The following is a 12001-nucleotide window of genomic DNA, read 5'->3' as shown; positions in this document are numbered from 1 at the left end:
CTAGTTGAGGATGAAGCAGTGTTTTATAAAGCTTCATCATAAACTCCTTGCTTTTATACTCTAAGCCTCCATTTACAAAGCCTAGGATCCCATATGCCTTTTAACCACTTTCTCAACTAGCTCTGCCACCTTCAATTTGTGCACAGACATCCCCAGGGCTCTCTGTTCCTGCACCCACTTCCTTCTGTTCTTAGGTTCCCATGACAGAGAGGGACAGGAGGACAAGGAGGTCTAGAAATAATGAGGGGGAGAGAGAGCAAACAAACAGGAAACACGTATGGGAACACCACCATCTTCAAGTTTCCCTTAAGTCACACACCATCCTGACTTGGAACTATATCACCATTCCTTCACTGTGACTGGGTCAAAATCCTGGATCTCACTTCCTAACAGCACTGTGGGTGTACCTACCCCACATGGACTGCAGCGGTTCAAGAAGGAGGCTCAACACCACCTTCTCAAGGGCAATTATGAATGGGCAATAAATGCTGTCCTGGCCACTAACGCACACATCCAACAAATGAATCAAGAAAATAAAAATTTGACACCGAGTCACTTCAGGAGATATTAGACCAGATGACCAAAAACTTGGTCAGAGGTTGGTTTGAGGGAGAATCCTCAAAGAGGAAAGAGAGTTAGTGAGATGGAGAGGTTTGGGAAAGGAATTCCAGAGTTAGGGCCTTGGCAGCTTGAAGGCACGGCCACCAATGGGGGAACGATTCAAATTGGGGATGTTCAAGAGGTCAGAATTAGAGGATGGCAGATATTGGTGGATTGTGGAGCTGGAGGAGATTGCAGAGATAGGGAGGGGTCATTTGTGGAAGACAATTCCAAAATTCCACCATCCTTTGTGTGTAGAAGTGTTAATAAATTTCACCCTTGAAAGGGTCTTCGACTAATGTTCGATTTTTTGACTGTGCCCCTCGTCCGAGACTCCTCCAACCAGTGAGAAGAGTTTCTCTCTATCTACCCCATCAGTTTCCAGTATTGTCTTGTAAACTTTGATCAATTCACCCAGCACAGTGGCACAGTGGTTAGCACCGCAGCCTCACAGCTCCAGCGACCCGGGTTCAATTCTGGGTACTACCTGTGTGGAGTTTGCAAGTTCTCCCTGTGTCTGCGTGGGTTTCCACCGGGTGCTCCGGTTTCCTCCCACATGCCAAAGACTTGCAGGCCATTAGCAATTGCCCCCAGTATAGGTAGGTGGTAGGGAAATATGGGGACAGGTGGGGATGTGGTAGGAATATGGAATTAGTGTAGGATTAGTATTAATGGGTGGTTGATGGTCGGCACAGACTCGGTGGGCCGAAGGGCCTGTTTCAGTGCTGTATCAATAAACTAAACTAAACTGAACTAAACACCCCTTACACTTCAAAATTCCAGGGATACAGAGTAAAGCTCCGTCTAAACTGTCCCTTCAAATGCTGCCAAGCCAAGTACAGAATGGAGTTATCTACAGAGCAAATCTCTGTCCTCTCTGTTCTATAAAACACTCGCAGGACAGGTACAGTGTGGGGTTAGATACCGAGTAAAGCTGCCTCTATATATGCCTCTCTTTCTCCTCCTCCATCCAGATGGAGAGAGTAACAGTGAGAAAGACAGGGATAGATATAGAGAGAGAATAACAGGGAGAGGGAAGGATAGCAATGGGGAGAGATTACCAGAGAGGAAGAGATTGGGATGGAGAGTGTCGGTCAGTGTTCCTGCAAAGCTGTGTGCAGCAGCCTGGAAGGTGCCACGCAGGTCCTGTTCCGTGATAAATAACACACGTCTTCGAAGATTCTTAAAAATTTAAAGGGACTGCACATGGGTCAAAAAAAACTTGCCGTGCACAACAACTAAATTTTCTGGGAACATTGGAGCCAGCTGTAGCTCAGTGGGTAATAATCCTGCCTCTGAGTTCTCCGTTTGTGGGTTCAGGTCTGAACACAAAATCTAGGCTGATGTCACCCAACAGAAAATCAGAACAGACCAGCGAGACACAGAAAAGGAAACTTGTGTTGAATTTGTGAGCCTCGCTTTCTGTAATGTTTTAGTGTTTGGTCAGAATGTTGACCCAGTGAAATTTTACCCCTGTGTCATGAGAGTTATCTGAATAGAGATTATAACATCTTATTACAACATGAAGGGACCGTGCGCACTGAGTATAACAACATTTGCAGCGTCCCATCATGTAAAATACTTTACTGGGTGTGGGATCAGGGTTTGATATTTCCAAAACACTGAGGTAAACTCGAACTTTTAATCAGCCCTGGGAGGAAAGTAAACCTGGAGACTTTCAAACAGTAATCAATGTCAGATTTGATCAATTATTAGGGATTAATCAATTTAGTATACAAAGCAGACAGAATATGCCGTTAAAGAGCGGGATATGGGTTTCCTACCAGCCTGCAGAAGGAAGTGCACCCTCTGCAGTTGTGGTATCACCAAAAGCAGCCAAATTAAAATAGCAAATTGATGTATGTGGAGTTTTACTGAGGTTCTGAGAGAGGAGAGAGAAACAGGAATAGACTCAGACAGCAAGACACACACCCACACACAGAGAACCACACACAGAACCACACACACAGACCGACATGCACAGACACACAGACACAGAGACCGACAAGCACAGACACACACACACAGAGACCGACATGCACAGACACACACAAACAGACTGCCCAAGGGACAGAGAGTGACAGAAGAATATTTCAATTTCTATAATATATCAATTTCAGTTTCTATAAGATCCCCCCTCATTCTTCTGAACTCCAATGAATCTAATCCCAATCTACTCAGTCTCTCCTCATAAACCAACCCCCTCAACTCTGGAATCAACCTAGTGAACCTCCTCTGCACCCTCTCCAGTGCCAGTACATCCTTTCTCAAGTAAGGAGACCAAAACTGCACACAGTACTCCAGGTGTGGCCTCACCAGTACCTTATACAGCTGCAACATAACCTCTCTGCTTTTAAACTCAATCCCTTTAGCAATGAAGGACAAAATTCCATTTGCCTTCCTAATTACTTGCTGTACCTGCAGACCAACCTTTTGCGATTCATGCACAAGGACACCCAGGTCCCTCTGCATAGCAGCATGCTGCAACTTTTTACCATTCAAGTAATAATCCTTTTTACTGTTACTCCTACCGAAATGAATGACTTCACATTTATTAACATTGTATTCCATCTGCCAGACCTTTGCCCACTCACTCAAGGTATCTATGTTCCTCTGCAAAGTTTCACAGTCATCTGCACACTTTGCTCTGCCACTCATCTGAGTGTCATCTGCAAACTTTAACACCCGACACGTGGTCCCCAACTCCAAATCATCGATATAAATTGTAAATAATTGTGGTCCCAACACCGATCCCTGAGGCACACCACTAGTGACTGATTGCCAGCCAGAATAGCACTCATTTATCCCCACTCTCTGCTTCCTGTTAGTCAACCAGAGAGGGAAAGGCAGTTGGAGAGACAGAGAGAGAGAGAGACGCAGAGATGGAAGGAGAGAGATGGAGTGACAGGGAGGGAATGACAGATGGAGGGACAGAGTGAGAGACAGAGAGAGGAGAGAGATGGAGTGACAGGGAGGGAAGGACAGATGGAGAGACAGAGAGCGAGAGACAGAGATAGAAGGAGAGAGAGGGAGTGACAGGGAGGGAAAGACAGATGGAGAGACAGATGGAGGGACAGAGAGTGGAGAGAGATGGAGTGACAGGGAGGGAAAGACAGATGGAGAGACAGAGAGAGAGAGACAGAGATAGAAGGAGAGAGAGGGAGTGACATGGAGGGAAAGACAGATGGAAAGACTGAGAGAGAGAGAGGCAGAGATGGAAGGAGGGAGAGGGAGTGACATGGAGGGAAAGACAGATGGAAAGACTGAGAGAGAGAGAGACAGAGATAGAAGGAGAGAGAGGGAGTGACAGGGAGGGAAAGACAGATGGAAAGACTGGGAGAGAGACAGCGAGGGAAAGACACATGGAGGGGCAGAGAGTGAGACAGAGAGAGAAGGAGAGAGAGGGAGTGTCAGGGAGGGAAAGACAGATGGAGGGACAGAGAGAGAGCGAGATACAGGGAGAGAGATGGAGTGACAGGGAGTGAAGGAAAGATGGAGGGATAGAGAGAGAGACAGAGAGAGGCAGAGACAGAGATCGAAGGAGGGAGATGGAGTGACGGGGGGTGGGTGGGGGTTGCGGTAGACAGGTGGAGGGACAGAGAGAGAGAGGCAGAGATGGAAGTAGTGAGAGGGAGTGTCAAGGAGGGAAAGACAGATGGAGGGACAAAGTGAGAGACAGAGAGAGCAGGAGAGAGATGGAGTGACAGGGAGGGAAGGACAGATGGGGGGATAGAGAGAGAGAGAGAGACAGAGATAGAAGGAGAGAGAGGAAGTAACAGGGAGGTAAGGACAGATGGAGCGACAGAGAGATAGAGAGACAGAGATAGAAGGAAAGAGAGGGAGTGACAGAGAGGGAAAGACAGATGGAGGACAGAGGGAGAGAGACAGAGATAGAAGGGGAGAGAGGGAGGGACAGGGAGGGAAAGACAGATGGAGAGACAGAGAGGGAGAGACAGAGAGAGTGGCAGAGACAGAGATAGAAGCAGAGAGAGGGAGTGACAGGGAGGGAAAGACAGATGGAGAGACAGGAAGAGAGACAGAGATCTCTCCCGATGTTTCTGTCTCCATACCTCTTTCTTAAATGTTTGTGCACACAGCAGTGAAGGATTACATCAAATTAATTTCTCTTACATTCTCCCTTTCAATCGACCCTGCAATCTCTCTCTCTCCAACCTTGTCCCTCTCCACAACACTCTCTGCCTTCATATCTAACCCTCTCTCCCTCTGTCTCTCTCCTAGTGTCAGAGATAGCAGGAGGGAGAGACAGAGAGAGAATGTTGAAGGAACTATACTCTGTTCCTAAGCTGTGCTGAACCTGCTCTGGGAGTGTTTGATGGGCTACATTAATCGGCCGTGTACAGTCCTGTATCAGGCTGTGAAGAAACACAGCTTGTTCAGTGTACAACGGGTCAAAGGGAACGATTCACTCCTGTCTGCTACTGGGAAGAGAGACTGACCTTAACATCAAGGCAGTGTTTGACCGAGTGTGACATCGAGGAGCCCGAGTAAAACTGAAGTCAGTGGGAATCCGCTGGTTGGACTCATACCGAGCACAAAGGAAGATGGTTGTGGTTGTTGGAAGTCAATCATCTCAGTCCCAGGACATCACTGCAGGAGTTCCTCAGGGTAGTGTCCCTCGGCCCATCCATCTTCAGCTGCTTCCTCAATGACCTGCCCTCCATCGTAAGGTCAGAAGTAGGGATGTTCACTGTTGATTGCACAGTGTTCAGTTCCATTCACACCTCCTCAGATAATGAAATCCCAGCAGGAAGTGCTGGAAATACTGAGCAGGTCAGGCAGCATCTGTGGAGAGAGAAACAGAGTTAGTGATTCAGCTCGATGCTTTCCAGATTTCCAGCATCCACAGTATTTTGCCTCAGATAATGAAGCAATCCAGAGCCACATGCACCAAGAGCCGGACAACATTCAGGTTTGGGCCGACCAGTGACAAGTAACATTCACGTCACACAAGTGCCAGGCAATGACCATCTGCAACATGAGAGAATCCAACCACCTCCCCTTGGCATTCAAAGCATTATCCCATCGCTGAATCACCCAGCGTCAACATCCTGGGGAAACATTGACATCAAACTTAACAGAACGAAACACGTCAATAGTTTCTTCACCATCTCTCTGGGACAGAGAGACACAGATAAAGAATGTGAGTAAGCCTTGACAGAACCTCAGTTAATTGTTCCAACCATTGTTAATGATAGAAATCAAGGATTATATTAGAGCAAAGGAAGAGGCAGAGAATGTTAGCCCCTTTATAACTATATCCTTTAGTTTAGATTGCCTCTCCTCCTTCTTCCTACCTGTGGAGGTGGGAGATGTGGGCATGGTTCTTAATGAATTCTCTGTGTCCGTCTTTATAAAAGAGTGGGAACGATACAGAGATTGTAGTTAAAGAGGAGGAGTGTGAAATATTGGATGGGATAAACAGAGTGAGAGGGGAAATATGAAGGTGTTTGGCAGCTTTGAAAGTGAATAAATGGTCAGGCCTGGATGCATTGGAATCAGTTCAGAGAAGGTTCACTCGGCTGATTCCTGGGATGAAGGGGTTATCTTTCAGGAATGGTGGAACAGGTTGGGCCTATACTCATTGGAGTTCAGAAGAATGAGAGGTGATCTTATTGAAACATACAAGATTCTGAGGGGACTTTACAGGGCGGATGCTGGGAGGATGTTCCCCTTGTGGGGAAGTCTAGAACTCGGGGGCAGGTACACTGTGGGGTTTGATACAGAGTAAAGCTGCCTCTGTATATGCCTCTCTTTCTCCTCCTCCATCCAGATGGAGAGAGTAACAGTGAGAAAGAACAGGGATAGATATGGAGAATAAGAGAGAGAGGGAAGGATTGCAATGGGGAGAGAGTACCAGAGAGAAAGAGGAAGAGATTGGGATGGAGAGTGTTGGTCAATGTTCCTGCAAATCTGCGTGCAGCAGCCTCAAATGTCCCACGCAGATCCTGTTCCACAATAAATAGCACACGTCTTCAAAGATTTCAAGGGAGAGCTCACATTAAAAAAACTGGGCACGCACAACATCTAAATTTTCACGGGAACATTGGAGCCAACTGCGGAATACAGGTTTCTTACCAGCCTGCATAAGGAAGTGTAACCTCTGCAGATGCGGTGAAACCAAAAGCAGCTGAATTCAAATGGCAAACTGATGTATGTGGAGCTTTACAAAGGGTCTGAGAGAGGAGAGAGAAACAGACATAGACACACACACACACAGAGACACACACACACACAGAAACACACACACAGAAACACACACACACACAGAAACACACACACAGAAACACAAACACAGAAACACACACACACAGAAACACACAGACACAGAAACACACACACACAGAAACACACACACAGAAACACACACACAGAAACACACACACAGAGAAACACACACACAGAAACACACACACAAACACACACACACACAGAAACACACACACACAGAAACACACACACACAGAAACACACACACAGAAACACACACACACACAGAAACACACACACAGAAACACAAACACAGAAACACACACACACAGAAACACACAGACACAGAAACACACACACACAGAAACACACACACAGAAACACACACACAGAAACACACACACAGAGAAACACACACACAGAAACACACACACAAACACACACACACACAGAAACACACACACACAGAAACACACACACACAGAAACACACACACAGAAACACACACACACACACAGAAACAGAGTGACTCAGGGACAGAGCGCGAAAGAAGAATATTTCAATTTTCAAAAGGAATTTGATGAGATCAACCTTCGATTTAAAAATGACAATTGATTTTGCATCAATGTTTGCGTGCAGAAGACACGTTCCAAACTACTACCACCTTTAGCCTGGAGTGGCGGATTTTTACTCAGAGGGTTGTGAATCTTTGGAATTCTCTACCCCAGTGGACTGTGGAAACTCAGTCTGGGAAAAAGGCATTGAAGTGGATGATCAGCCAGGATCGTATTGAATGGCGGAGCAGGCTCGATGGGCTGAATGGCCTACTCCTGTTCCTATGTTCCCAAGCTGCTGAAATAGTTTCTCCCAAACTACCCCATCAGTTCCCCTTAATATCTCAACAGCTTTGAACAAATTACCTTGATCCTCCTAAATTCCAGGCAATATATCCCTAGTTTGTGTAATATCACCTCGTAATTTAACCCTTGGAGTCCAGTTATCATTCTGGTAAATCTACACTGCACTCAAATGGACATGGACCCCCCAAAGTCTCTTTCAACCTCCAGTATTTCTAGCTTTTCACCATTTATAAAGTACTCTGTTCTAGTCTTTTTTTGCTGACATGGAAATCTAACTGCCACAGTTTTGCCCATCTCTTTAAGATATTAATATCTCTTTGCAATGTTCTGCTTCCAGCTACACTGCTTACAATGCTGCCTATTTTTGTGTCATTGGTAAACTTGGGTATGTTGCATTCTACCACATCATCTTAAATCATTAATAAATACAGCAAACTGAGACACACACAGGCTTTGCACTAGTAGACAGGAGTGAATCATTCCAACCTAGAGGCTTTTTAACTCCAGATTTATGTTTTTTTAAAGAAAAAATAGAATTCAAATTCACAACAGCCCTGTGTGGGATTTGAACTCCTACTTTTTCAATCATCAGCTCAGGCCTTCAAATTAAAACCCATAAAAAGAGATTCATTTTCCTCCTGCTGTTGTCTGACTGACTGAGGTTTTGTATATTGTTCCCTTCTCCTCTTCTTCCATGTGTTTGAAGTCTTTGAAGTTTGTCAGACATTGGTAAACTACTTCATGTGGTGTTCTGTAAATACCTTCAATTCTGTGTATCTGCAAGGGACACAATTCAAATTCTCACCTTATTGCATCAACTAAAACCTGCAGGTCCATTCAAACAACTCTATTTCCTGTCTCTGCAAAGATAGCTCACACTTCCACAATGCAGGAATGTCTGAATGGAAACAGCTTTTGACACATTTCCCAACACGTTTGCTAACACTTTTCAGGATGAAGCTAAATTCAACTTAGAGATTGCAAGCCCCAAATTGAATCTTTTAGATGTAAAAAGTGACACAAATGAAATCCCAGATCTCTCTGTCCCTGCACCCATTTTAACATTGTACCATTTAGTTTATATCGCTTCTCCTCAGCCTTCCTTCCAAAATGCATCATTTGACATTTCTCAGCATTGAAGTTAACCTGCTATGTGTCTGACCATTTCACCAGACTGCCTCTATCCTCCTGAAGTCCACTCCTATTCCCTTCACTGTTTCTTACATTGCAGATGGCACAAGGTTGAAGTTATGCCCTGTATACCCCAGTCTAAGTCATTGATATATCAATAAGATCAGTGGTCCTAATCAAAACCCCTGGGGAATACCACAATTTACACTGTATACAGTGAGTACAAAAGCCGAGAGGGTGTGCTGAACATTTATAAAGCTCTGGTCAGGTAACAGAGAGGGAGAGACTGGGATTCAGAGGGTAACAGAGAGGGAGAGACTGGGACTCAGAGGGTAACGGAGAGGGAGAGACTGGGATTCAGAGGGTAACAGAGAGGGAGAGACTGGGATTCAGAGGGTAACAGAGAGGGAGAGACTGGGACTCAGAGGGGAAGAGAGAGGGAGAGACTGGGATTCAGATGGTAACAGAGAGGGAGAGGCTGGGATTCAGAGGGAAACAGAGAGGGAGAGACTGGGATTCAGACGGTAACAGAGAGGGAGAGTCTGGGATTCAGACGGTAACAGAGAGGGAGAGTCTGGGATTCAGAGGGAAACAGAGAGGGAGAGACTGGGATTCAGACGGTAACAGAGAGGGAGAGTCTGGGATTCACAGGGTAACAGAGAGGGAGAGTCTGGGACTCAGAGGGTAAGAGAGAGGGAGAGACTGGGATTCAGAGGGTAACAGAGAGGGAGATTCTGGGATTCAGAGGGAAACATGGAGGGAGAGACTGGGATTCAGAGAGTAACAGAGGGGGAGAGAATGGGATTCAGAGGGTAACGGAGAGGGAGAGACTGGGATTCAGAGGGTACCAGAGAGGGAGAGACTGGGATTCAGAGGGTAACAGAGAGCGAGAGACTGGGATTCAGAGGGTAACAGAGAGGGAGAGACTGGAATTCAGAGGGTAACAGAGAGGGAGAGACTGGGATTCAGAGGGTAACAGAGAGGGAGAGACTGGAATTCAGAGGGTAACAGAGAGGGAGAGTCTGGGATTCAGAGAGTAACAGAGAGGGAGAGACTGGGATTCAGAGGGTAACAGAGAGGGAGAGACTGGGATTCAGACGGTAACAGAGAGGGAGAGTCTGGGATTCAGACGGTAACAGAGAGGGAGAGTCTGGGATTCAGAGGGAAACAGAGAGGGAGAGACTGGGATTCAGACGGTAACAGAGAGGGAGAGTCTGGGATTCACAGGGTAACAGAGAGGGAGAGTCTGGGACTCAGAGGGTAAGAGAGAGGGAGAGACTGGGATTCAGAGGGTAACAGAGAGGGAGATTCTGGGATTCAGAGGGAAACATGGAGGGAGAGACTGGGATTCAGAGAGTAACAGAGGGGGAGAGAATGGGATTCAGAGGGTAACGGAGAGGGAGAGACTGGGATTCAGAGGGTACCAGAGAGGGAGAGACTGGGATTCAGAGGGTAACAGAGAGCGAGAGACTGGGATTCAGAGGGTAACAGAGAGGGAGAGACTGGAATTCAGAGGGTAACAGAGAGGGAGAGACTGGGATTCAGAGGGTAACAGAGAGGGAGAGACTGGAATTCAGAGGGTAACAGAGAGGGAGAGTCTGGGATTCAGAGGGTAACAGAGAGGGAGAGTCTGGGATTCAGAGGGTAACAGAGAGGGAGAGACTGGGATTCAGAGAGTAACAGAGGGAGAGACTGGGATTCAGAGGGTAACAGAGGGAAAAATAGAGTTGGCGAGGGCAACATAGAAATTTTAAGGCACAGAAAGCGGCCACTTGGCCCATCCTCTCTGTGCCAGCCGAAAAACGATCAACCTATTCTAATCCCACCTTCCAGCATTTGGTCTGAGCTCTGCAGCTTACCGCACTTGAGGTGCCGATCCAGACTCCTTCTGAATGAGTTGAGGGTCTCTGCCTCAACTACCCTTTCAGGCAGTGAGTTCCAGACCATCGCGACCCTCTGGGTGAAAAAGATTTTCCTCAACTCCCCTCTAATTTTTCTGCCAATCACTTTAAATCTATGCCCCCTCGTCACTGACCTTTCTGCTATGGTTCTCTGCCCTTCACCTCCACTCCATCCAGGACCCTCAACATTTTGTACATTTCAATCAGATCTCCCCTCAGCCTTCTCTGTTCCAAGGACAACAACCCCTGCCTGTCCTCATAGTTACAATTCTCCAGTCCTGGCAATATCCTGGAAAATGGGAGAGAGACAAAGTCCCGTGTTCATAACACATGGATAAAGAGGTTAATCATCTGAGCTGTAACTCTGAGATAGAGACAGAGAGAGAGAGGGAGGGAGAGAGGGAGAAAGAGAGAGAGAGAGGGAGGGAGAGAGGGAGGGAGAGAGGGAGGGAGAGAGGGAGGGAGAGAGGGAGGGAGAGAGGGAGGGAGAGAGGGAGGGAGAGAGGGAGGGAGAGAGGGAGGGAGAGATGGTGTGGAGTCGACACAAACTCAGACGTGGACAGAGGCAGCGAAAGAGAGCAAGGGAGTGACAGAGAGAGAGAGAGAGAGGCAGAGAGAGAGAGAGAGAGACAGAGAGAGAGAGAGGCAGAGAGAGAGAGAGAGGCAGACAGAAAGATAGAGAGAGACAGAGAGAGAGGGAGCGATGGTGTGAGGGAGGCACAAATTGAGTCGTGGACAGAGCTAGAGAGAGAGAGAGGGAGAGATAGAGAGAGAGAGAGGGGGGAAAGTCAGATAGCGAGGGACAGAGGCAGTGTGAGAGAGGCAGTGTGAGAGAGGCAGATTAGAAGGTAGCAAATGTAACCCCACTATCTACAAAAGGAAGGAGGGAGAAAATAGGGAACTAAAGACCTGTTCGTCTAACATCAGTCATAGGGAAAATGGTTGAATCTATAATAAAGGATGTGATAACAGGACACTTAAAGAGAGATTGCGGGGGGGGCGGGGTGTGGGGGGGAAAGAGAGAAATGGGGGGAGAGAGAAATGGGGGGGAGAGAGAGGGGGGAGAGTGCGTGAGTGAGACGGAGCAAAGGAGAGAGATACTAGGTTCGGTGGGACAATAAGCTGTGAGGAGGACACAAATAGACTACAAAGAGAGATGGTTTGGGATAGACAGCGATAAATGTCCCAGTGTTGTGGTAACATAAAATGGCCACTGAAAATGAACCTAAAATGGCTGACTGATGTGTGTGGATTTCCACAGATGAGAGGAGAGAGAGAGAG

This window comes from Heterodontus francisci, unplaced genomic scaffold (genome assembly GCF_036365525.1).
Source record: "Heterodontus francisci isolate sHetFra1 unplaced genomic scaffold, sHetFra1.hap1 HAP1_SCAFFOLD_249, whole genome shotgun sequence".
NCBI classification, from domain to species: domain Eukaryota; kingdom Metazoa; phylum Chordata; class Chondrichthyes; order Heterodontiformes; family Heterodontidae; genus Heterodontus; species Heterodontus francisci.
This window is presented reverse-complemented; position numbering follows the sequence as displayed.